Below are 26,752 nucleotides of genomic sequence, written 5' to 3'. Positions count from 1 at the left end.
CTCATGGTCATTCTGTCTGTTTTATAATTACACAAAACACGTCGCACTGGTAAGTGAATGCTTCTGTCGTCTTCCTGTGGCCAGAGAGGGCGGTGGTGTCCCTTGCCGACAGATGGAGGCACGGAGAGGCCCCATGTCCTACTCAGTGTCACACGGGACGGGGGCAGAGGCTGGCCTGTGGGAGGAGAAGCCCTTCTGCTGGCCACAGAGCTTGGGGGACAGGGACAAGGGCAGGGACACCGCTGAGCCCCCACCCCCACTCCGCCAGGGGCGCGGGGCCCAGCAGGGAACATCCTCTGGACTCCCATCGAGGAGAGCTTTGCATCCCTAGAAGCACTCAGATGACTTCTCCACTCTTCCACTCCCGAGGAATGAGGGCCGCCTGCGCCGAGCACAGGTGCCTGCACCCCTCCCCAGCAGGTCTCACGAGCACGTGCTCTGCCCAGCCGACCGAAGGCTGCTGAGGGCAGAGCCCACCCAGATCTCCCCCACCCCCTACCCTTCTCCATCTGGAGCAGGGAGGGCAGGGGTGCCTGGGGGCTCAGGGCTGGTCTTGCTGCCCTGCAGCCAGTACCTGGTAGCCAGTGTCCAGTACCCAGTGCCAAGTACCTAGTACCAGCAACTGGTACCTACTGGTACCCAAATGACCCAGTACCCAGTGCCAAGAACTTGGTACCCAGCACTCAGTGCCAATTACCTGGTACCCAGCACCCAGTACTCACTGCCTGGTACCCAGCACCCAGTGCCAAGTAACCACCACTCAGTGCCCAGCTCTACACCTGGGTGGATCCCTGCCCAGGCCCAGCATGAGGCTCCGCACCCGCCTGCCAGCACTGCCCCGAGCTCCTCATCTCAGCGCCCACCCACTTGCTCTCCAGGTGCTCAGACACCTGCTCTCTGGTGAGCGGCCTCTTTGGAGCCTGGCCCTTACTCATGGCCTCCAGTTCCAGCCCACCCTTCCGGATGCCTCTGCCCAGAGCCCCCAGCTGCCGCCGTGTTCCCCAGTGTCATCCTCCGTTGCTCCAGTGGTGCGGGCTCCGAAGGTCCTGTTCCTTTTGGACCCCGCCTTCCCTCTGGGTCAGAGGATTCTGACAGATCCCTCCCCCGTTTCTCCCCAACGGCGCGCAGCCAAGCCCATCCCCGGGAGCATCAGACAGCCGTGCACCTGTCCTTGTCAGCCCCGGGAGCCCACGGCCAGTGGGGCCCATGGTACCGCCCTGATGGACTGAGCGGAGTGAGCGGGCCACAGAAGAAGGGAGGAGAGTGACTACCCCATGCTCGGGACAACGTCTAGATGGGAGCCGTAGGAAGGTACCTCATGCACACTCAGAAGGGAAAACAGCTTCAACCATCCCCTCTCCTGCACAGGGAAGAGAGGCAAGTGTACACCCCTGAGTGTTGTCCCCAGATCCATCTGTTCCAAGGCCCAGAGATGAAGCCAGACCACCCTGAGCAGGGGCACAGAGTCACTCTGGACAAGAGGGCTAGTCCCTCCCACCCCACGTGTTCCAGGCCCCCGGGGCACGTGGCACCAGCCTTACCCTGGTCCTGATTACTTGCCTGCTGTCAGCTGCCCACAGCAGCTCCCATTGGAGGGGCTGGGGGTCAGATGGGAGCCGTTCAAGGTCGATCAGGTCAGGGTGCCCCCCACGCCCTGGCCAGCAGAAGTGGCCAGAAGCTGGCGGGGGACCCTCTGGGTTCCCGCCCCGTCCTCCTGTCCCCACCTCAGCGTGCCAGACCGCGGCTGTGCCTTTAAAGGCTGCTGTCTGGAAGCCTTCGGTAATTCTTCCTTCCAAAGAGACCTCACCTCTAAATTGATTTTTCAAGAGCTGGCTTTTTCCCCCCAAATTGAAAAGGGTTTAACACAATTGACAGATTACAAAAATAGGCCTATCAAAGTGATTTTTCTTCTCAAGGGAAAAGTCGTCCCACCCCAACGTGCCTGCGTGGTTGTGGGGGGGCGGGTCGCTCCTCGCGCAAGACAGAACAGAACACCCCTAGTTTCCAAAGCTGTGAATTCCAGCGGCACTGAGGAGACTGTGCTGTGAGGGTAGGGTGGGGTGACCTCAGCCTCCGGCTGACAGATGCACTCCAGCCCTGGGGGGTGACACCACCTCCTGGGGGTTAGGCTGGACCCCAAGCAGCGAGGAGGAGGGGACGGGGCGTCTCCTGGTCTCCAGGCTCCCCCACTACCTCCCCGGGCAGGGGGATGGCAAATAGGGTACCTGGCGTCGGGTCCTTTGCTCAAGGTCACACCCCGGGCCGGGTGGGACCAGGGCTGGGCCTCTCGGAGGCAAGCCTGATGCAAACAGCATATCCCCTCTCGAGGCCGCGGTGGGAGACATTCTGAAGCACCGGGCGGGGGGTGCCAGCCCACAGCGGCTTCTTTTCCGGGATGACCAGAGCACATTCCAGATAGAAATCGCTCCCTGCACGCACTGCACGCCCGGGGCAAAGTGGACTTCATGATTAGATGAATTATCAAGCGTGCCAGTTATCTGCCGTCTCTCTAATTAGCCTCCCGGCCGTATCTGCCGCAGACTCGACCCGCACCTGTAATAAACCGAGCGGAGGCTGCGGCCCTAATCTCCAGAAGCCGGGAGATAACAGATTCCGCCTGTTTACTCGGGATTACGGGCGAGCTCTGCCCTTGAGCCGGGAGTGATTGTTTTCTGAGCCGACTTTGAATTGGAAACCTCGTTGTCTTTCAAAGAAACGGGCGCCTGCGGACGCAGCCAGGCTCAAACGCCGCATGGCCGACACCAAGGACCCGGAGAAACCGGAGCCGCCTTAGTGCAGGAAAATAACGAATTTCCCAAGTCGCTGCACCAACAGCCAGCCGGAGCCCGTTCAGCTAATCCCCCAGAGCCGGGCCGACCCGATAACGCGCCTTAGCAATAATTAGACGCTTAGTAGGCTAATTATTTTGTGAATAAAATCAAACAAAATCAAGTAATTAAACAGCAGACAGAGGATGTCTAAACTCCTGTCCTGAACCCTGGTCCAAGTTCCACCCGACAGGGGGTTGATGAATATAGATGGAGTCTCCGCGCACTGCCGGGTCCGTGGGGCCTCACAGGGCAGGGTCGGGCACCGCAGTGTCCTTGGGGAAATGGTGGGTAACCAGCCCGGAGGCTCACTAGGGGAGGGCGGCCTGGGCAGGGGGAGTGAGGTGAGGCTCTCCTGGGCCGTTGGCTCCCTGGATGCCCACTCATTCCTGGGCGGTCTTGCCTCCACCCTGCAAACAGGTGTGCCAACCCGCGTCCTCTGGGAGCCAAGATCTGTCCTACGACCCTCCACGTGCCACCATCATGGCCTGGTGGAGCCAGACTTGGACGCCAGGCTCTGTAATCAGCTGGGCCCTGCACGGAGGATGGCACCTCCTACCACCTACCCAGGCAGGGAGACTCCTGGGGCCTCGCAGCACCTTCCAGATGGTGTGCTCAGACATGCCAGACCCGGGAAGCAAGTCCCTCCCCACCTGGGAGTTCATTCTGCTTCTCACCCTTCTAACTGTGGTGCTCGGCTTACCATCCGTCCGATGATCACTTCCACCCTACCATCCGTCCGATGATCATTTCCTGGGTGGGTCTGGAGGCCGAGGCAGGGGCCCGTGGAACTTTCTCTGCAAGACGCCAGGCACCCAGTGGAGACCAGGGCTCGGCAAGTGTGTTTTCTACGGGCTAGACGGGGAAGGGCAGTGATGGCGAGCTTGATAAGGGTTAGTAATTCAATAAAGGGGCAGAATTCGGACAGTTTCAGCTTCAGGGACCCACTGGTCCTTGTCATGCCGGCCCCACTCTGCTGTCACAGTGCGCAAGATGCCAGAGACAATAATCAAATAAATGGACGTGGCTGTTTGCCAATAAAACTTTATTTACAACAATAGGTGCTGGGCCGGATGTGGCCTCTGGGCCATGGCTGGGGGCCCCTGATGGAGATGAAGCTGTTCAAATCCACCTTCCTCTTTGGGGAGATGCCCTCTGTAACACGGGCGTACCTGCTCCTGCCAGGACCGGGTCTGGTGGCTGGGAACGCTTTTTCCTGAGCCCGTGGTTGTCAACGACCCATGCACGGGTGTGACACATGCTCCCGCTCCCACACGCGAGCAGCTCCACGTCCCCCCACGGTGGTGTGTGGGCCAGGAAAGCCCCCACCTCAATGGCTGACACAATCCTACAGCATATTCTGTGCACATCAGTGGACCAGCCCTATTCCGAAATAAGAGAACAAGCGATTTCACACCAAAACACCAAACACAGAGTTCACGTCTGCGCCCGGGAGGCAGTGCGCCCGAGTGCTGAGGACCAGTCCCCTTTCTGTCCTGCCCACAGTGGCTGTTTGCCCCTGGCCATTCACGTCCCTCCGTTTAAATCTCATTTTTTACATCTTTTTTTTTTTTTTAATTAATCCTCAAGATTCTTGCGTGCATTCAAGGAGATAATGTATATGGCAGGCTCATTCTGGGTCCCCCTAAAACGAGAGCCCTTATTCGTGGGGCCACAGTTCCCCACCACCAAGCCCATCTGGAAAAGATGCAGTGTCACGTTGGGCCCCCGGGGCAGACCCTCCACCCAGGAAGGTGACATTTCGAGGCGTCTTCTCGCCAAAGGAATCTCGCTTTCAAGAACAGCATACGGGGAGAGCGGCCACGGCTGACTACAGAATTAGCTGCGTGCAGAAGGAGTTGGCACTTGGGATTTGGGGACAGGCGGGAAGTCTGGCCAGGCACCCTAAAATAGTATATTTGTGTTCGATCCTTGCCCAAAATACAGACGTTGCATTGGCACAGGTGCAGCTGCCTGTTTTCATACAGTCTAGCGAGTCTGGAAAATAAACACGCCACCCTGAGCTGCCTGGGGGGGCTGCGGAGGAATCTGATTAGAGGCATTTCCATGGAGCAGAGCTGTTCAGACCAGAGTAAAACGGATTTGGAAGGGACTGCGTCGTGGACGCCGAGGTGCGTGGGGCGGGGGCGAGCATTCGCCGACTCCAAATTGGTTTTAAATGTTGTCTGCTTTTTAATAAGATTCGGCTTTACGAAGTTATCTTCTGTGCCTGGGGAACGTCCCCTCCCCTGTCCTCTGCCAGATGCAGGGCCTGAAGAAGCGGCCGGTGCGCTCGGGCTCAGTGTCGGGCAGGCAGAGGCCAACCCGGGTCTGCATCTGAAGACCGAGAGATGCTCTGGCACGGGGTGGGGGGTGCTGTGGACAGGCAGCCCGGCCGCAGGCCCCAGAGTCCGAGCTGGGGACTCCCTCTCCGCCCCTCCTCTCTCCCCCTTCCTCCTTCCCCATACCCTGGAGCTCCTGCATGGGCCAGCCCTGCTCTGGAACCTGAAAGACACAGCCCTCGGGAGCTTACATTCCAGAGGAAGGGCGGACCACAGACCACAGACAAAGTGAAGCATAAGGCCAGCAGCGTGCTAGGCAGTGGTCACAGGGGAGAGAGAAGCAAAGCAGGGGAGAGGCAGAGGGGCAGGGAGGGGTGCAGCTGAACTCTGGATGGGGTGTCAGAGGACTGAACTTTAAACCACCACAGGAAAAGACATCCAAGGAGGCCAGCAGTACAAATGTCCTGCGGCATATTCTAGGAAGCCAGGGAGACGGCCGAGGCCCAGGAGGTGGGCCCTGAAGGCCTAAGGACTGTGGCTTTTCCTAGGCCTGGAGGCCTCTGGCCTTGAGGAACAGGCAGATGTTCCCTGGCTCCCACTGCTTGGGATGCACTTGGATGCTGGGGGTGGGGCCCTGGGGCAAACACAGAAGCCCATCGTCCCACTGTGGACTCTGGCAGGAACCCACCAGGCCGGCAGGAAGGTTCACCCTGGCCTTCCCTCCTTCTGACCCTGGACCCTCTCAGCCCCTGCCCCAGCGGACACCAGGCTCCTCTGGCTGAGCATGACCTCTGTTTTACGGCCCCTTAGGCCACAGTAGGAGTTTGCTTCCTGTGCCGTGTTCCTCAGTGAAGACCTCCTGCACTCTGCACACACACCCCTGCGGCTTTCCCTCCTGGCACACGGATGCCCCGGCCCCTGTGCGTACACATGCGTATGCACACTTACATACACGTGCATGCACACGCACATGTGGGTGCATGTGTCTGCCATGAGCTGTGTTTTGAGTGCGCACACGCACGCCCGTGTGTGCATAAGTGCATGTGTGCACACCTGTGTGTGCGTGCATGCGTGTGCATGTGTACACGCTCACATGTGCCCATCTATGCAGTGCGTATGGCTAGTGGCCCAGTGGCTACGTGAGGGAGGGCTTCTCTGGGCAGCTGTGAGAGCAGCCCTTGGAGCTGCCTGATGGCAAACTCGGTGGGGACACATTAAACCCCCGGAAGAGTGGATGGCCTCCCAGGGATGTCGACCCCCAGGCCGTGGCTGGCTTTTCGACCCCCTGCCTGCCCCCCCACAGTCTGGGAGGCCCTGAGGAGACGCAGAAGGAGAAGCATCAGCCTGGGGAGGGGGAGGGGACAAGAGCAGCCACCGTGTGGTGGCCCCCGTGCCCCGCCTCTGGGTTCAGGTGTTTCTGATGCAGGAACTGAAGGGAGGACATCACGGCCTCCCCTTCTTGGACCTTCAGCCCAGGTCCCCATCTGGGGCAGAGGATAGTCATGGATGCGGACCCTGGCACCTTGTCAGGACCCACGTCCACCTGGATCCCAGCACAGACCCAGCAGAAGTCCTGTCCGCAAGCCGATGGGGATGCGCACGCATGGCCACCCAACGGCCAGCCCCTGGGGAGCGTCTTGTCTTCATCTTTATGGAAAATGTCCAGTTTCCGTGGCAGCAGGGGTGACAAACAGCAGCAGCCCAGTCCGCCTGTCCTGGGCACGGTCAGGTGTAGCCCCTGTCCCCTCCTGTTAGGGGTCTGCACGGGCTTCGCAGGAGGATGCTAGGCGACCTCCCCGACTACACCTACCCTCAATCACAAAGGGTCTGACATCCAGAAGCCCGCTGTCAAGGAAAAAGCATCCCACGGTCTGGAATGAGGTGCCTAGTCTCAGGGCTCCTAGGTCTGAAATCGGCAAATCACCCCAACTCCATCACCCGGACCTGGCCAACGTCGCCCAGCCTGTGGGCCTCTTGGAGGAGGCACCAAGACCCCAGTCCTGCCAGTTACACTGGCGTGTGCGCCCCCCTCCCATCCACCAGTTACACTTGTGTGTGCTCCCGGGGGAACGGGAGACGGATGTGAGCTCACCCAGGTATGAGATGCTGTCTGTGCTCGGGGTGGGGGTCCCCCTATGCAGGCCTGCCGGGACGCCCTGTGCACGGTGCTCGCTCACCGAACGCTGGGCCCCTCCTCCCATGGGCTGCAGACCCTGCTGGTCAGGGAGAACAATGAGCTTGCCTGCCCGGCACATGGCGTTCAGCATTCGTGTGCATAGCGGGATTGCAGGAACCCCAGGACAGCAGCTCGGCAGCCAGGGCCTCCGGGCAGGCACCCGGGAAGCTCCCAGACGTAAATCAGAGACTCTCCTCACGTAATTTCCTGCAAACAGGATCATGAAATATGCAGAGCGCGCCCCGCTCACGCTAGAGACGGGGTCTGGGCATTTCATGTCCTATTTCTGTCCTCGCTCCCCTACGGGTTGGACAGGCAGGGGCCTCCCGTCCCAGTGACTGCTCTCCGGGGCTGTCCTGGACGGGCCTCTTTCCGGCGCGGCCGGGAGTCACCAGGAGCCCCTCCTTAGGCTTGTCAAGGATGGCGACACACTCGCTGCTCAAAGCCCCGCTCCAGGCCCCAGACCACGCCCCTCCACGTGCGGCAGGGCCAGGGTCGGCTTGCAGGCCCCAGGCCTTCCAGGGACCAGAGCCAGGCCTCCTCCTCGCACCACCTGGAATGCTGCTCATAGCAACGGAGATTCCAAGCGGGACAAATGGCAAAACCTCTGAGAATGAGCAGGGTCAGACACGCTCCCGTCCCTTGCTGGTGGCTCTCTGCCCTCTGAGCCTGCCCGGGGCCATATACGTCCTGTTCCTCCCGGAGGGGAAGCCAAGCAGCCAAGCAGACGCGGCTCCCCCAGCCACGGGGCTCCCCCAGCCACGGGGCTCCCAGCCAGTGCGGACGGCCCCCCTGGAAGATGTGTCCCCGACAACCTGTGATGGTGGCCTCGTTGGAAAAAGGGTCTGTGCATATGGGGCCCAGCGAAGGGCCTCAAGGGGAGGTCACCCTGAGCCAGGTGAGCCCTGAGTCCCATGACAGGCGTCCCTATAAGAGAGGAGGGTGAGACAGGACAGCCAGAGGACCCCGAGCACACAGGCAGGGACAGGATGGACGAGGCCCTGACCCCGGAGCCCTGAGGCCACCAGAAGCTGCAGGAGGAAGGAAGGACCCTCCCGCAGAGGTTTTAGAGGGAGTGGCCCTGCGGAGACCGAGACTGTGGAGGGACAGCTCCGGAGCAGCTGACCCAAGAGGAGTCCCTGAAGTCGCTGGGCGGGGCCGGGGCAGGGACGCTGTAGGGGCGGGGCTCGGTGCCTTGAGGGTGGGGCTGGAAGGGGGGGGGCTCGGGGAAATGACACACAGGCCTGATTTCTCTGTGTGGGCTGGACCTAGGTTCTCTGTGGGGCGGGGCATGGACCAGGGGGCGGGGTCTGGGTTAACTCTGGGGGCGGGGCCTGGACCCAGGGGGCGGGGTCTGGGTTCTCCGTGGAGGCGGGGCCTGGACCCAGGGGGCGGGGTCTGGGTTCTCCGTGGAGGCGGGGCCTGGACCCAGGGGGCAAGGTCTGGGTTCTCCGTGGAGGCGGGGCCTGGACCCAGGGGGCGGGGTCTGGGTTCTCCGTGGAGGCGGGGCCTGGACCCAGGGGGCGGGGCCCGGGTTCCCGTGCAGCGGGGAGTTTAGCGGCTCCCTGCCTTGCTCAGGGTCCCAGGTCATCTACGGGGGCTCCAGAAAGCGGCCGCGCAGCACCGTGAAGAGCAGCCCTACCTCTATCTGTAAAGTTGGACGCGGGGACCACGACCTCGGCAGCTCCCGGATCACAGGCTGTGTTCACACGCGGCCTCTCGTAGCCGGGTTGGCCGCGGCACCTGCTGACTTCTCTCTTCCAGAAGTGTGGAACCGGTCGTCATCCAGACACCGCCAGTCACCTGGGCCATCAAAGGGCAAAGAGGGGACCTGCCCTGTGGCCCAGCCCACCAAGAAGGGAGAGTCAGAGGGACACTGACCAGGGGTCTCCAGTGGCTTCTCCATTTCTAGTGGAAGAGAGATGTGGCTCCTGCCCCACCTGCTCTTACAGGTCTCTAGGATCCGGGGGCATTTCTGTCCCTGCTCATGGCATCTCTAGAGGTTAGCACGCAGGGTCCCCTCGTCCCTCCCATTCTCCTGTTTACGCATCACAGAAGCCCAGGGCAGGGCTGTGTTTGGCCTGACATGGGCCTGCGAGGTCACCTGAGCCCTGGAACCCCACTGGACCCCATCGAGCTTGCCCGCCGCGGGGCTGACACTGATGGGTTCACTCCAGGGTGCGCTGGAAACTGCGTCCCTCAGCCCGAGGCTGGTGATGCTCAGGGTCCTAGAAACAAGGCAGAAACACAGCAAGTCTTACAGAAATGCTATTCCCTCCCCAGTACAACCTGGTTTTGACCAGCTGCCAGCCGTCTGGAGGCAGAGCTCTGCTGGGCTGGGCTTGGGTTCCCATTCACCTAGGCAAGGGCTGGGGGGTCCAGGCTGCCAGTGCAGCTGGTGAGCTCCTCTGTCCAACCCTAGGGAGGGCTTTGTGTGGGCACAGGGGTCCACCAGGCATGTCTGCATCATGGCCCATGCAGGGATGAGGCCAGTCCCTTCTCAGGCAGCTCAGAGGGCCTGACCCTGCCAGTGAGAACTTCGGATCCAACAGGCTATCAGCACTGGGTCTACACGCCAGCATCCGAGCCTCCTTAAGACAAAAGGAAAGCACAGCAGGCCGCCTCCCTCCCTCTCTCTCCCTCGCACACAGACTTCCACACACACACTCACTGTGGTTTCTTGGGTGGAGACAAGAGTCTGATTAAACCGCTCCAATAAGGTCACACGTGGCTCTTCTCCCCACACCTGTGTTCTCCGGTCTGGTATGTCCAGGAGCAGATCTATTCCGTCATCAGTGCTGCTGGGATGTCCTGGGCTAGGAGAAGAGCTGCACTCGGCCAGGGACCCTCATTTCTTCCCCCCTTCTTTCCTGGAGAGTTCCAGATTCCATTATGCCCATTGAGCTCATCGCCCCCCAGAGCATTCCACAGGCCAGAGAGTTCCTTCCGACCTGATTTCCATTTTCTAACAAAGAGAAGTGATATTTCTGAGTTTCTCCAGCAAGTAAAATGCCTGGTGAGGCCGCGCACAGTGGATTCTGGGCAGAGCCGCGGGAGGACTGAGCCTCACACCCCGGCCCCTCATCTGCCTAAGGGCACCTGTGTGGACGCTCTCCCCGCCGTCCACGCACGTACTGCTGTGCCAGCACACATAGGCCCAGGCACACGCAGCCTCACACGCTGCTCCCAGCCTTCTCGAACCTCAGTCGCCCCTGGATGAGCTAGACCAGAGCAAATGCAGATGGCTTTCCGTCAGTAGGGCGGACGGCTGCCGTCTTCCAGGACTCGCCGCGTGCCTGTGCTGGGCTGCGCCGGGTCAAAGGATTCCGTCCTGACTCCGCCAAGGGGGCAGTGCTGCCCCTCGCCATTTCCGCAGCTAGAATGTTGGGGCTGTGGTCTGGTCATGTCCAGGGAGGGGGCAGAGCCAGCAGCACCCCCAGCCGTCTGGACGACAGAGCCCACCTCCCTCCACCACCCCCACTGCCTTCCACACAAGACCCAAGGTACAGAGATCCGGACCAGGAATGCTCAGATGGGGAGACGGAAGCCCAAGCGCCCACCCGAATGTGCCTTTAGTGAATCGTTTGGGTTTAAAGGCAATAATACATCACTCACGTTTGTGTACACGTGTACAAATTTGCACAGCCAAGAGCTTTCTTGCCGAGGAGCTGGGAGCTTAACTTGGCAGGGTGCTCTGCCAGCCAGGGGAGGCCTGGAAGGCAAAGTGGGGGGCCAGGGCCTTCCCGCCAGCCACCTCACCCACCCGCCAGCAGCCTGGACACCTGGCAGATGGCCCTCGTCCGTCCTCCCCCCCTGCCCCCGCAGTCTGCTCCTCGTGGTACTGGAGCCCAGCTCTTCCCAGCGTCGCCAGTGGGAAACACGTGACCAGCAACGTGGTCTGCCTCTGCTACTCTCTGTGGTTGGTGAGTTGACGCAGGAGAAGGAAGCCACCAGCATCCCGGGAGTGGGCAGGCCAGCCGTCACGGTGGTCTGAATAGGTGACATGTGTCATCTGCAGGACAGACTGGCTGTTCAAGACTTTCTCACATGCACGGATGCAGCCTGCGCCTGTGCTCCCCACACCCCAGTTCCAGTGGGTGCACGTGGTTGTCTGCTAGCTCTCTGTGCATGGGAAGGTGCCCCACTCTGCCCGTCTGACTCAGCTTCTCCCACATGGAGAAGGGCGGCCGTCCTTATCTACACCCCACTGGAGCCTCAGCAGGACCCATCATTGCTTGTCTGCAGGGTTCCTATGAGCGCCAAGTGGAAGGAGACTGTCCTACCCGAGGCTGATCCCAAGTACCAGCCGCTGGACCCTGTGCTGAGAGTCAGGACATGGGTGCTGGGGATGACGGACGTGCTGGGCTGTGGCAGTGAGAGTCAGGACATGGGTGCTGGGGATGACGGACATGCTGGGCTGTGGCCAGTGAGAGTCAGGACATGGGTGCTGGGGATGACAGACCCACCAGCAAATGAGCCCACAGCTGGGAGACAGCCCCGCTTCGACCACAGCCTGGAGTGAGTGCGTCACACTCGTGTGGTAACTCCCAGCCCCGCCCATGGCAAGGGGGTCACGCATAGCTGCCTCTTGGTAGACATTTGTTGAATGAAAATGTGGAAGGTTTTCCAGCAGGTGATGGTTAATGGACTGTTAATAAGATCCAGCAGTAGGTTCTACGTTTCCTCCTGCTGTATGTGAGACGGCCGGGCACCTGGCAGCGGAGAGGGGAGAACGGACACGTCGGGGGCCGTGTCGGAATGTGCTCTGTGCCCGTATTTCGGCGAAGCCCTTACTGGAGCGGAGGCTGGGAGAAGGGAAGAGCTTACTAAGGACGAGTAAACCTCGGGACGCAGGGGGCTCCACTTCCTTCAGATGGGAATCCCGTTACGTAAGTGCACGCACTTCCTCTTTCAGAAATAACGCTTGAAATAATAGACGATCAAATTCCAACACAAAACTTTGTTATTTTTAACTTGTGGTGAACACATTTTATGCCGCCAAGGAAAGGGATGTCCGATTCCCGACTCTGTGCCTCCCTCAGAGACCATTACGCGTTGACGACGTGACTTGGAAAAAAGAGCTCAGGACGGGGCACAGGCATGGCCTATGTTAGAGCACGAATTGGGTCCTGCTCATCACCCAGCCAGACGCACGGGGAACACGGAGCGAAGACGCGTTCCCCCCCCCCCCCCGCCCCGGTCTGAAGATGAGGGCCGGAGGCACAGAGACGTGAAGGAACTCACCCAAAGTGGTGCAGCCTGTGGGTAGTTGCCACCCCGGGACTCAGAGCAGTCAGTCGCGTGACGCCCGAGGCCGTGGTTTAAGCTTCTCCACTAAGAGACAGAAGTGTCCTAGCTGTGTCCAGGCCCCGTGTGGCTCCCATTGATTCAATGACCACCCATTGCAAGCGGGACCCACTCGGTGGATCAACACGACTTTTGTAAAAGAAGGTACGAAACCATCCCACAGAAGTGCGCTCGGAAAAAGGAAAAGTGCAACATTTTAGGGTGGAAAATTTTAACGACCCATTTATGTCCATTTTTCTCCTTGAGTCCCCCTAACGTTCCATCTGGTTTTAGTTTTGGTTTCTGGAGTTGGCAAGTTGATGGCAGATTTTATCAGGAGCAGGAAGGGAGCCAAGGAAACCCTCAGATAAGAGTGCAGGGGGGAGGGCAACTCGTCCAGTAGCAAAGCTTCACACGAGTCCTCTGTAATTACGGGTCGGCGTGGGGACAGGCAGCCTGGTGAAAGAGAGTAGAAGATCCAGGAGTGGACACAATTACATATGAGAATTTAGTTTGAAACAGAGACAACATCTGGAGCGATACAAGAAGTATGCACTTTGAACGGTCGTGCCGAGCAGCTGCAAATACCCCGCTGGGCACATTCCTCTCCCCGTATACAAGCATCCATTCCAAACTCCTGAGAAATTAAAACAAAACAAAACAAAAAACCCAATGAGTATGGGAAGAAATGTGACAAGTTCAGCTGTAACCCAGAGGATTACCTTGACGCATAAAAAATAAGAAAAAAGGACACTTTTGCCGTGTGGAGATGCCATGAGCAAAGTCAAATGTTGCATAACAGCCAGTAGAGCGTGCATGCTCGCCGCAGACACGGGGTGACTGCGTCTAACACAGAGATGACTTCTTAAATGACAGGGAGAAGAAGACCAGAGCCGGTGAGAAAGATGAGCTGAAGCCACAGACACAGGAAAATAAACGCAAATTGTCATCAATCACCGGGAAAGAGGCTGTTCAGTCTTTCTCCTGAGAAGAGAATGGAAATTAAAATTGCCCCTGTCTGGGCAGCGTGCCAGGGAAGAGGGAGTCGGCACGCTGCAGCCCGCGTGCCCCGTGGAACGCAGCTGAGTCCCGGACGGGAGGCTCAGAGCAGCCACTGCGGTGTTGAGAAGCAGACGCAGCCAACGGTTCGGTGAACGAGACCAGGATTCAGAGTTGTACTGCAGCACTATGAGCGTGTGGTGTCTGCCTGCGGGGTCACCTGGCCTGCACGCAGAGTGGGCGTGAGACCCGCACATGCAGCACCAAGAGGAGGGCTGCCTGGGGCAGCTGCTGTTTTCTGGTCTGAGGAGTGGGACGGGCATGGTAGGGTCAGGCAGAGTCTGATGTTTGCTTCCTCCCATCCTCACCGCTTGGCCCAGGGGCAGTGACAGAAGCAACACGGACAGCACGGTGGCCGCCGGACCGCCCGCCTGAGCCCCCGGGGTGTGCGATGACCCTTCTGCCCCCTTGGCACCTGGGCCCAGAGGAAGATGCTGGAACCTGAGGCTTGAACCTCGTCTGGATTTCCTGATAAAATGACACCTAAGAGGTCAACATTCAGCTCGGATTCTGGAAGACCCAGAGTCTCTTGGAAGGATGTTGGGAATGTCCGGGACACAGTCCAGAACTGCTCAGCATACAAAGGAGCAGGGACAGCCATGCAGCCAGCAGGAGACAGGCAGCAGGAGCACAGACACGCCAGGCTGGAATCAGCAGACCGGCTGCTACCGTCGGGCCACAGGGAGCGGGCGGACTCCTGGGCACGGGGACGAGGCTCCGTGAAGAAACGGAAGGTGTGGGAACACGCCAGATACACGCTCACAACCAAGACCTTCATCAACCCAAGCAGACATTCACCACGGGGACTCCTCCCTGAATGGAGGTGGTTGTAGAAACAGAAGACGAACGGAAATTATTTGGAACAACAGAAAATGGCAAACAAATATTGGGAATATATAAGCAGAACTCCGAGATTTGTGGGATAATGGGAAAGGACCTCCCTCCCTCAAACAGTGTGGGATTCGGGCCCCAACAGAGAAGAGCCAGGATGGACACGGGGATGGGGCCTGGGACGGGGCACGGCGGGTGTCCTGCCCGTGGGGTCATCCCCCGGGCTCGAGCATATGTCACAACACCCCAAACCATACCATTGAAATCTGGCTCATAGCGGAGAGATAAACAAATGGAGACGTAGTGTTAGTCAGTGAAACGGAGAGCTCCCTCCCGAGACGCTAATGAGATAGACAGGGTAGATCGGAAAGAGGGGGTCAATAATCATAGTAAAATACAATGAATACGTCACGATAGATCTTAAAAGCTAAATGAAAATTTCACGTACTTTAGAAAATGTAAATGAGAAAACTTGTTGGAAGAAGAGAGTGAAAATAACCGTGAGGAAACATCGTCGAAAAGAAACTCGGAACCATCCGTGCTTGGCCTTTGAGGGCCTCAGCCCGGGGGGCACCTGGCACGCCCCGCCTGAACCCACATCGAGCAGACAAAACCTCCAGAACGTCCAAAAGGGACGGAGAGCTGTTCTGACAAGAGACTAGAAGACATTGTACGTCCCAGCCTAAAAGGCTTTATATCGGAAGCGCGAGGCCGTGCCAACTGCAGGACGTTTAGTCACGTGTGGTTACTGATGACAGAGAAATAAATCCTGTTAGTATCTTGGAAAACACCAAACGTGGTCCGTAGATTACCCCTTTTGGGTTTTGTGTTTTTTTTTTTTTAAGTTTTAACAGATTAATACTGTGAAGAATATTTATTTATTTTATGAATAAATACATTTTAATTTATTTATACAAATTTATTTATATTTTTATTTATTTATATGAGTCCTGGACAGGAGGCCTGGAGCGGCCTCTGATGTAATTTATTTACATGGACCTATGACAAAAACACAGCCAGTACTGTCATCAATACTGAAACACAGTAGTGTTTCCATGGTATAAAAGAAAGCACATTCGATCACTATCTCCTTATGCTACTGCTGTTTTTCTAATTCAAAGGATTTAGTACCGCAATTGGCACCATCGTTCAGCTGTTTATGATGTTATCCCCCAAATCTAAGCTCCCAGGAACTTCGCTCCACTCTCTGCCCCCAGGACCAAGAAGATGGACCTGTGCAGCGCACACGCTCCTTCAGAAAGTGTGGAACGAGTGGACACACAGGATGACTGGCCGTCAGAGCCGCCCACACACTTGGAGAGGTGGCCTTCAACGCAGAAGTACAAACAAAGGAGCTAGCGGCATGAAAACGGAAAAAGCTTTTAAAAATGTATGATTTACAGATGGAATGAGAGAATCTGGAAAAGCCAAGAGAATAAAATGGAAACTTGTAGAATTATTTCAAGGAGGCAGAAGGTAGCTAGGTACCAGATCAAAATACGTGAACCAACAGCTTAATTTTATACCTATGAGACCCAAGGAGAAAATGGATCTACCATATTCGTGTCAGCAGTAGAAAATTCAGACTATCCAGAAAAATTCATACACATCTATGTGCATATATGCACCCACATATATAGAAGATATGAAATGCGACGTATGCATCTCAGAGAGTTGTGGACATTACTGAAGAGATAAAAGAAGACCTGTCTAAACGGAGAGATGAGCAGTGCTTCCGTGGGGAAGACAATACTGTAAGAATATAAGTTCTTCCCAAATTGTCGTACACACTTAATGCAACTTCAATGAAAATCCCAGTTTTCTATCTTGTGAAACTTCATCTTAAGATATATGTGAGGTAAAGAGGCAGTGAGGCTAACCATGAAAACTGGTGAGGAACAGGACAGGGAGCTTTTGAGCTGACAGCAGGGGAAAGTTATGAAATAATGAATTCAAAAGACGAAGCATTCACTCAGGGCAGACATAGAAAGATCAACAGACAAAAGCATAATAAAAACCCAAGCGCATATGAGAATGTGGTCATGTGCTGAAGATGACATCAAAATCACCATTTTCATTAAGTGTTTTGAGGCCAGGAAAGCCCATCAGGGGAAAATAAAGACTGAGACTTTCATACGCAACAAATAACAAAAAGCTTCATTTCTCAGTGACGCACAGAAGAACTCAGATTTGAGAGAAAAGACATACTTGTCAACATGGAAATGAAACTAATGGACAGTGGTGGTATCATCAGCAACGTGAGTAGAAATAACAGAGGAACTATTTGAAATACGTGTGAAATCGAAAATTAGTATTAACCATGTATCAGGACATACACAGAACCATAAAGAAAAAGCCAACAGTGGGGACATGGGCGAGAGTGTGAACAAGAAACTCATGGGAGAAAGAGGAGAGCGGCTGCCTGTAAGCCAGACACACACACCCCTGGGCTTGGAGATGAGGACTCGGAGCCCTCGGAAGGGGCAGCAGGAAGTGGGTCACCGCTGCTCGCTTTGGGCGAGGTCCCAGGACTGTGCCTTTGATGAGAGCGCTCATAGCTCATGCCTTCCTGGAGGCAACCTCACCATGTCTATCTCAGTTTAAAATTCACTTCCCTCTGCTCCGGGCATCACAACTGGCGGAGGGAGAAAGACTCAGGATTATGTCACAGACGCATACCCCAAATTTTGCTGAAACAGCATGTTTGTTAGGAAAACCGCGAGAAGCCCCTCGGTGCCTGCCAGCAGGGGAGCCGCTCCTCACGGGCGCATCTAGTCTGCAGACCCCGCACAGCCAGCTGCGGAAAGGGCAGATCTGTGTGCACATGGGAAGATTCCAAAACACGACCTAGACACGCAGAAGTAGGTTGATGTCACTTATTTCCAAAAGGTCAGCCCACCTGGGCGTGCACGTCCCCGTGTCTCACCTCCATGTGGGGACTAGGAGGGACCTGTCAGCGTCCCTGTGCCACTCGATCCCGACAGAGGCTTCAGCTTCCACCCGGCAGGTGCAGGAGGCAGAGCGGCTGGGTCTGAAGACCTAGGAGAGTGGCCCCTTGGACGGGTGCAGGTATCTTGAAGCGAAGGGCGGAGAGAAGGGGGAGGGGAGGAGGAGGAGATGAGAGAGGGACACGGCACCCAGGGCCCTGTAGTGGGCAGGGCTGACCTTCGCCCAGAGGCACCTCTTCCCTGGGCCCCGCCCCGAGGTCAACACCGTGCCCGAGGGCAGCTGCCTGCGCAGCGCAGGGCTTGGCTGGGATTCCCGAGACCTGCAGAGTGAGCACTGCTCACCGCCACCTCCCAGATGCCGCGGATGTCCACCGAGGGGGGCCGTGCTCACCTGGAAGCGTCCATCCTTCAGGAGAGCAGCTTCCAGGTCAGGCCCCTGAATGGTGCAGCTGGAGCGTGTGGGCCTGGTGTGCCCTTTGCGTGGGCTTCCCAACGCTCATGGTGCCCGTTCTCCGTCCTGCCCGTGTCCCTGCTGAGTCTGACTCCTCAGGTCTTGCCTTCTGTCCCGACATGAGACGCGGAGCTCTAAGGTCCGTGGCCCCACTTCGGTGGCTGGGGCCTAAGTGGTGGATCAGTGACATCAGAGGTCACTGGGACACGGACACCATGGGGCATAACCTAGGGGGCTCCGGTGCTACCTGGCAGGCCTCTCTGGAGTGGCCCACCCAGGCCCTGCCATCAGGGGGCGGGGCTCCCGCACCTGAGGTGGCCGCACCCCTCCCTGCGCCCCTGGCCGGCCCGCAGACCACACCGGAGCCGTCACGGCAGAGGAGTGATTGGTTGCGGTATTGGCGATGGGTATTGACAAAGGCCTTCAAAGTCACAGGTTGACTTGCCAGATCAATAACGGTGCAGGGAAATAATTAAAACTGTCAGATTTAGAAAGTATTAGAGGTACTTAGAGCTTTCTGCCAACTATGGAAAACAGGGATTAATGGCGTTATCTCCCGCACTTCTAAGTTGCAGAGCAAGTTATTAAAGTCTTTCTTTGACACTCATTTGCAGTGAAGGGTCAACATCAAAGGTTTCAGAGCAAACTCTCGGAGTCCATTAACCCGGAGCCCAGCTGTTTCTGCACAGAAGTCAGACGGGGGCCGGGAGATCACAGGCGCCTTCCAGCGAGAGGCTGTAAAGTTAAAAGGCACTTAGAGTGCTCACGCCTTGCCATCCCTGGGGCTCCGCTGGGGGTCTGATATGGTCTGGGCTTCGAAGGAGGAGCCCCATTTGGGGAACTCATGCTGTCCCAGAGCTGGGCAGGGCCAGGGGGAGGACGGGCTCTGGGACCCCTGCCCGCTCTCTGCACGGCTTGCGGGGGACCCTGCTCCCATCTGCTCCTCCTGGGAGCACCCTTCTGCAGGACCCTCCCGTGGGTCCCCTCTCCTGTCACCCTGCCTCAACCTTTCTATCCACCTGGCATTTCCAGTGGAAGCAGGCCCCCGAGACCCAGAGGGTGGGGGTTCCGGGGCCAGAGGGCAGAGGGGACACGACAGACAGACACCCTACTTTTGGGGTGAGCACAGGCCTGTGGAAGCTCGCAATCCAAGTACAGTGCTCCCCATTGCCCAGGGACTGAGAACATCCTGGTGGCAGAGGGCGTGGCGCATGGTCAGCCTCTGAGACTGGCAGTCCCCGGCCAGCAGTGGTGCAGGAGGGGTTGGGGCCACAGAAGCAGCGAAGTCACCCTTTGGTATCAGGGAGATTGCTGGTGTGTGGGTACCTCCCTGCAGGTGAGCAGATGACAGGTGACAGGTGTGGCTGGGAGGAGAGGGGCCCCAGGACCCAGAGTGGGGTCCAGCTCTGCAGATTTAGGACCCCCACACTCATACCCCAAGGGGGGGAGGGAGAGAGCATGTGCAGGGGACACGTGGCGGTTGGAGCTCAGCCATCCAGTGCAGACGGGTCACGCGCGCTGCTCCCTCCTTCACAGCCCCTCCAGACCATGTCACCTTTGTGATTTTTGTCCAAGAGGTAAAAACTGGTATTTCCTTATTAAAACAATTTGCATTTTCTGGCTACTTGTGACATGGTGTAACTTCTCATAGTGTGCTTGGGCGTTTGGGGATTTTCTAGTAAGTGCCTATCCATATATTGGGCTAATTTTCTCCTGTCATTTTAAAAACCCATTTTAGAAGCTCTCGGCCTGTGGCAGCTGTGAGCCCCGTAACCGCTCTGTGCTGTGCAAAACGTCTCCCGATTGTTTGTCTTCAGGGCTGCGGTCTCTTACGCTGCACATTTGTTTAACCGTAGTGACATATGTTTCTCATAATTTTTGTCTTTAATAGCTTCTTAGTTGCCAATATTCATTAAAAACATTTGTCTGAACCATAGGTTATACAGATATTCTCTTTCTTCTAAGATTTTATTGTTTTATATGTTAATATTTTAATATCTGATGCATCTGGTCTTGATTCCAGTGTGAGCGGAGCCGGAGCCCTGCCCGTTGCTTCTGCACAGACGCTGTGGGTCCACATCCCTTCCCGGGGGGAAGCGCCAGCTTCGCATGAATCTGCCTTCCTCTGGCACCTTCCCTCTGACATGCTCCCTTCCCTGGGGGGTTCCATCCTCCCCTCTGAGGGTGGTTCCTGACGGGTGTGGGGACAAGACGGCAGGGCCCCGTCAGGAGAGCAGAAGGCAGCTCGGAGGCCGGACAGCCGGGCAGTGGGGGCAGGGGGCTCACCTGTGGGGGTCCCGCCCTGCAGTCCAGACTCTGGGCAGGCAGGTCACACCCGGCGTCTGCACCCCACTAGTCAGAAGAAACCGGCCAGAGACATCCCGAAGTGGCTCCAGCCACCAGCTTGTCCTGGAGGGACGCAAGAGTAGGGGCAGAGCTCTGGGAGTTCTGTTAACTAGTGGGCTCTCTTTGCGGGGGTGTAGACGTCGCCGGCCGGAGGCGTCTGACACTGGGAGCCCGAGGTCTAGCTGCGGGCACCAGGTCCGCGTGAACGGTCTGCGGTGGCAGGTGCGCACCATCGGGGGGAGGAGGGCCTCGGAGGCGAGGTCGACCCACGGGAGGCTGGCGGTCGGGGCGAGAGGCAGCGCGTCCCTGTGGCTCCCGGCTCCAGCCCTGTGGCGCGGCGGCTGTCGGCTGGGATTGATCACGAAGCCAGCGTCTGCCTCTGGGAAGATGAACGCGGCGTTGCGGACGGGCGCGGCTTCCCTTCTCGGGAGTCGAGAACGGGGAAGGAGCAATTAAGTGCAACCTGAGGCAACCCAAAATATTATCCATCAGAAGACTCACATCCAATCCTCCCGGCACATTCATCAAAATGTCACTTATTCCAAATACGGTTTTATCTTATTAATGCTAATTTCTTCCACGGAAAGACTAGCGACTGCGCCGTTCAGCGCTTATCAGGAAACGGGAAGGAAGGCTTTGCATCGTAATTCAGGGCCGTCTTGTTTACTGTCAGCTTCTCAGAGCCCACGGCCGGTCTCCTCCCTTCTCGGCCTCGGGGTGGCTCACCAGGCTGTGGCTGGGACGACAGTCCCCAGGAAGAGGCGCAGCCTCCGCTCAGGATTTTCCTGCCCCATCCGTGCCCTGTGCGTGACGTAGAAGCCCCAAGGGTGCGTTCAGGCAAGCGTGCCGCTGCCCTGCCGGCGCCCAAGACCCGCAGGCGTGGCTGGCATCCCTCCATGCGCCCGTGGAATGCCTGGGGGCACCACGCTGTGTGGGGACAAAGATGACCCCTGCTGACCCCGGAGCCTATCTGCCATCTCCCCCCTCACTCCACCCCTGCGGGCATCCAGGTCCCGGGGAGGTACCCTGACTCCTGAGGAGAGGGTGGGTGCATGGGGGATGGGCGGATTTGAGGCTGGGGTGGCACCTGCGGGTGTGGGTGGGAGTTGGGGCGCTTGGGCCCCCAGGTGCCTGACCCTCCCTTCAGTAAAGGTCCCCTGTGCCTGCTCAGGACTCCAGCAGGCATTGTAAGGAGGGTGTTGGGCAGTGATTTGAAGGGTCAGAAATCAAGGTCCTGTTTGGCAGAAACGCATAATGAGCGGCCGGTCAGCACGTCTGCGGGAAATACGGTCGATGAAGAGACAAATGATGGATGAACGGGAGAGATGGGAGGGGTGCTCTATCAGCCCCCGCTGCAGGGGGAGGTGGGGCGGGCATGCCTGATCACCCCCTAAGGGTCGCGGCGTCGACCATTCAGCAGACAAAGCCGAAGGTTCCGTGGACACCTGTCTCCCCCGCGTGACAGCGGGACACCTGCCGCTCACAGTCCTCCAGGCCCTTCTAGTGCTATGTGCGGTGGGCACGGGCAGCGGCTCAGGGCATGCGGGCTACCTGCCCCAGGGGGTGGCCTGGGACAGAGCCTGGGGGGCACAGCTCACGACTGGAGCTCTCCGGAGCACGGGGCCAAGGCTGCCCCGGGTCAGGGGCTTGGTCCGACTCCCGCACGCAGGTGTGTAGAGGCCGTTACATCCCTGGCTGCTGGGCTCCAGGAGGGCACGGCCCCGAAGGGCTATGACAACTGTCCAGAGGTGCATGGACAGGCTGCGACCGACGGCCACATGTGCTCAGTGGACAGAAGGCATCATGCCTGACTGGGAAAAGCGCAAGGAAAGGCCCAGAGGGACACAGGAGGAGGAAGGGGAGAGCCACGGCTCAGGCCGCAGAACACATCGTTAAATCAACGAGAGAGAGGAGGCTTCGGGGGGGCAGGACGCTGCTGTTCCCTTGACGGCTCTGACCTCCTTCGGGGTGGGAGCAGCTGCTGTTCGATGATTGTTGTAAGTCAATGAATCATTTCGTATCGTTAACAGAAATCACCTGTTAAATGCATTTCCATTGTACTCATGTTTCTTTCCATTTGTACTCATTGTACTCATGTACTCATGTACTCATGTACTCATGAACCGTTCCCAATACAAATAAAACCACAGCAAATAGTGCAAAACACATGCTTCACTTACGTCGTCTGTAGAGAGTTTTTATATTGTCTGTATTTGTGTCTGGTTGTTGTTTTTGAAAAAAATATGAAAGCTATAACTGAGACCCCTTCTTCCTGACCATCATTCCAGGCCCCTCCCTTCCCAGGAGTGCCCAGGAGACAGGGACAACACCCTTTCATCTCCTTCCACTTCCTCCTGCTAATGGCCTGGAGTAGAGGCGGGATTGCTGGAGCTCTGGCAGCCTTTCGGGAACATGAGGTGACCTTGACAGCAGAAGCTGTTCACAAGGACGGTGCAGCAGGAAAATAGTGGGAGCCCATCACCACCACATCCCCACAGAACCACACACGAGTCCCGGGTTTTGGACTTTAGACGTCATAATTTTATGAGAGAAAAGCAGTTAGTCGCTGTGTTTGATGAGCGTCTGCAGTCACTGGTTTCCACGCGGTGCTGCTGAAGCTACTTCTAGCTGAACCAAGCCTCTCTCCTCCGTCAGGAGGTCGTCCCCCATCAACGAGGGTGCACTGTCCCCGCACAGCGCATGGTACCACCCTGCACGTGCGCGGCCGTGTTTCCCGGCACAAACTCCTTCTGCACCTTGTCACACAACACCGCTTTGGGAATGTGCCGGCCTCGACAGGCACAGGTCTCCTTCGCCCGTTTTCACCGCCCAGTCGAGGTCCCGCACCACCCCATGGATGTTTTGGTTGTGTCAGAAACGTGTGCCTCACTAGAGGATGTCCGGAGTTCACGTGCTTGCGGCTCGTCTGTACGTAGTGGAAGTCTGTGGGGTGGGCGTCCGGAAAGAGGGTTCCTGGGCCCCGGGGTGGGGGAGGGGTAGTGCTTGCTCCGCGAGCGTTCCGGCCGCGTTCCTGCCCAGTGCCAGCGCGGCGCACGTGGGCGTTCCCACTCACCTGTCCTCTGCGGGGACAGCAGTGCCCTGGGGCCACCGTCCTCACCGTCCGGGCTATTCACAGGCTGAATGATCCAAAGCGTGTGATTTTTATATAATATTGCCTGAGCTTTGTTTTCCTGATTATTGTTTTAAAAAGTTACTGGCCTTCATGTTTCTTCCCTTTTCTGTGAAGTGTCTGTCCAGACCCTTGCCCAGAGCTTGATTCCGCCATCCATGCTCGCAGTAATTCCTCGTCCTGTGTCTGTGCCCTGTTGGCCCGTGGGCACACGCACCACAGCGCCATCCCTGGGGCTCCCGCGTGGCCCTCGGCAATCTGCTGTCTCTCACCGAATGGAAATTTCGGGTTTGATGTGACCGAACCCACCAGTTGTGCCTGTGAGGCTCGGGCCGCTCTGGTCCTGAGCATGGGGCCCGCTCCTCGCTCGGGGTCACCGGTGGAACCCCATGTTCTCTCCCCAGGTGCTCACGGTTCAAGGTTAACATTTGGGTCGCTCACCCATCGGGAATTCAGTTTAATTTCTGCCGCAAGTTAAAGACGTCTTTTATTTTTCTTCCACTTGAAGAACCGATCGTCCCAGCCCCCGTCTTGCCCGCCCGCTCCGTCCCCATGCGCCGAGGGTCCCGCCGCTGGGATCAGACTCTGCGCTCCTTCCTACCTCGCAGGCCTCCCGTCGGACCCTCAGCGACGTTTTCTCCACCTGCCCCCACAAGCGTCTCATGAATCTCTCGCGTCCTCGCAGAGGCGTTATAGACGGGATTTCTCGGTTGCCCTTCCCTGCCAGGTCTCACGATCTACACACGGCAACAGGGGTCGTGTCTCCAGATGTCAGAGCTACAAGGTGGAAAAGGCCAGCTAAGCCACGCTGGCCGCCTCGCCACCAAAAATCAACTTCTTTGGTGTCCACCCAGCAAGGCAGATGCCCCATCATCCCAGTGGAGAAACAGGGACTTGAATTGGGGGACAGTCATGGAAACACCCGTGACGCGTGGACGCCGCCGGCATCACCAGGTGGAAGACAGAGTCCACCTTTGCGGAACTGCCTCGGGCAGTAGGGCACAGACAACGTGGCCCGCCAGCTCGGGACGCTGGCCCCACTGGGTGTCCCCAGACAGGAGGCAGCTCAGGAAAGACTCGTCTCCTCTACAAGACACCGGAAACTGAGACTCAACAGGGTTGAAAATCCCGATGGCTTCTAGATCCCTCACACTGAAATGAGATTTAAAATCTAATCAAGAAAATACCCAGTAGAACCTCTTGCTTGGATGAAGTCACTCGGATAAAGGGTGTGACCTTTGTTTTCAAACCCCAAATTCCCCCTGGAAAGCAAACAGAGAAAGAATGTCAGGGGGATCCAGGGGGACATGGAGAGGAGGCGGGCAGGGACAAGGGGATGGGAGTGCCGGGCTGGACGGGGCTCACAGGACGGAGACACAGGAGTGAGGGCACAGGGGACGGAGGGAGGGATGGACGCACTCACTCACAGGGGAAGCCCGGCCTTTTATGAAGGAAGCCGAGCTGGGGGAGGAGCGCAGAGCAGGGACCAGAGCCTCGGACAGCCCAGCTGTGTCCTGAGAGCAAGCCGATGGGGCTGGGGACGTGCTCGTTTCCTCCCATCACGTCCCGTGTGGACAGCCCCAGGTGGAGGCCAGTCACGCCGCCCGGCTCCCCCAAGGGGCCTCAACCTTTCCTTTCTCGGATAGCGACACAGTCCCGGTGGTGCCCCTGGGGGTCACCGACCTCTCTCTGCAGCAGGACGTGGTGGGTGGCAGTGGGACTTCTGGGTTCGGTTTTCTAACTCTGCTGAGTGGGTCACAGAGGTCCTCCTGAGCAGAGGGTACGGGGTAGGGGCCAGTGGTGCTGCCGGCTGGCTGGACAGACTCGCTCATTCCATGGACAAGTACGTATCTGGGGCTCGGGGACCCGGGCCAAGCCGCTCGCCGTCCTCCTGTCTGTCGGGTGGATGCTGGGCGCCGATGGTTTGGGGGGTGCGGGACCCTGGATGGGGCATCCACCCACTGCCCCCTGCCCGGGTGCATGTCTGTGTCATGAGGTTGGCACACACAAGAGCACGTTCTCGTCACGCCAGGTGCTCCAGGTGCTGCAGCAGAAACGTGCGGAAGGAGGGGAACCAGCCGGCCGTCACAGGTCCCCGGGGGCCACCCCGGTGCTCCTGCATGCTCCCTGTCACACTCACGGGCGTGATGTGGCAGAAGATGGGCAACACCATGGAAAGGACAGGAGTGGTGTGTCACCGGGACATGGAGAAGCGTCCCCCACGCACGGAAGGGGCCCGCGACGTCCCCAGGGGCGGCTCCCGGTTAGATCCCTGTGGGTGTGAATTTCTGCAGCAGGAAGACGGGCTCTGGGCTGCTAAGCAGAAGTCCCTGCGCGGGGTCGGTGCCCGCCATGCACCGTGCGCTCCGGAGCCGGGCTTCTCAGTCCTGAAGGCTGCAGGGCAGGAGGGCCGCGCTTGGGCCCAGACCCGGGGGACAGAGCTCAGGGACACCGGGCGGCCCCTCCGCCCCAACCACTAGGTACTTGGAGGCCAGACTCTCCAGGCTCACGTCAGGGCGTCCGCCTCCTCCCCAGACTCTGAGGTTGTATGTTATCGGCTCCGGTCATGCTCCGCTCAGAATTGTGCCCTCGTCCTACCCCCAGCTGTCCTTTTCCTCCTGACTGTCCTCCTCGTCTCCCTGCCATCCTCCTCGTCCGTTACACATCCTCCTCGTCCCCTCACCTATCCTCCTCACCCCTCCCGTTCTCCTCGTCCCCCTGCTATCCTCCTTGTCCCCCCATCCTCATTCCCTCCCACCATCCTCTTTGTCCTCCCAACCGTCCTCCTCATCCCCCACAATATGCAGGTGCCAGGACAGGGTCAGAGGACGCTGGGCCTCCAAGGCATTTGCTCAGAACTTAAAGTCTGCTCCTGGATTGGAATTTTCTGGAGAAGCTGGGGGGGGGGGGCAGGGAAGCAGAACGCACCCCCCCCTTCATCTTTCCTGTGGCTTCTGCGTCTTCCCGGAGGGCACTGTGCTGTGTTCCCGGCGCACCGTGTCCCCAGCCTTCCTCAAGGCTCCTACCCCCCATGCCCCGTACCTTCCCCACAATCATCTTAATTGCTTTGCTAATAAGGAAAGTTTTCTGTGTTGGATTAGCATTTGGGGAGCTCCCGAGAGGCTGTGCAAGCCCGTGGGGTCTTCCTGGGTGGGCCGTGCGGGTCCCCGGCTGTCACCGTCACTCTGCACGCCGGTTCTCGCTGGGGTTGGTGATACATGGTGGTTCTCGCCAAAATGCGGCGGATGTGGTCTCCTCGTGTTTCCCTGGATCTGTCTTTTCACTTTTCAATGTTTAAGGGGGAAAATGCTCATGTGCTTCGAGCAAATGTTCTTTCTACCATTCCTGTGGAAAGACAGGGAAAAGTCCTTACGATGACTGGCCTCCCTCTCTTCTAATCACAGAAAATTGACCT

The sequence above is a fragment of the Lutra lutra genome, chromosome 8, assembly GCF_902655055.1.
Source record: "Lutra lutra chromosome 8, mLutLut1.2, whole genome shotgun sequence".
In the NCBI taxonomy this organism is placed as follows: domain Eukaryota; kingdom Metazoa; phylum Chordata; class Mammalia; order Carnivora; family Mustelidae; genus Lutra; species Lutra lutra.
Note: the sequence above shows the minus strand (reverse complement) of the source record.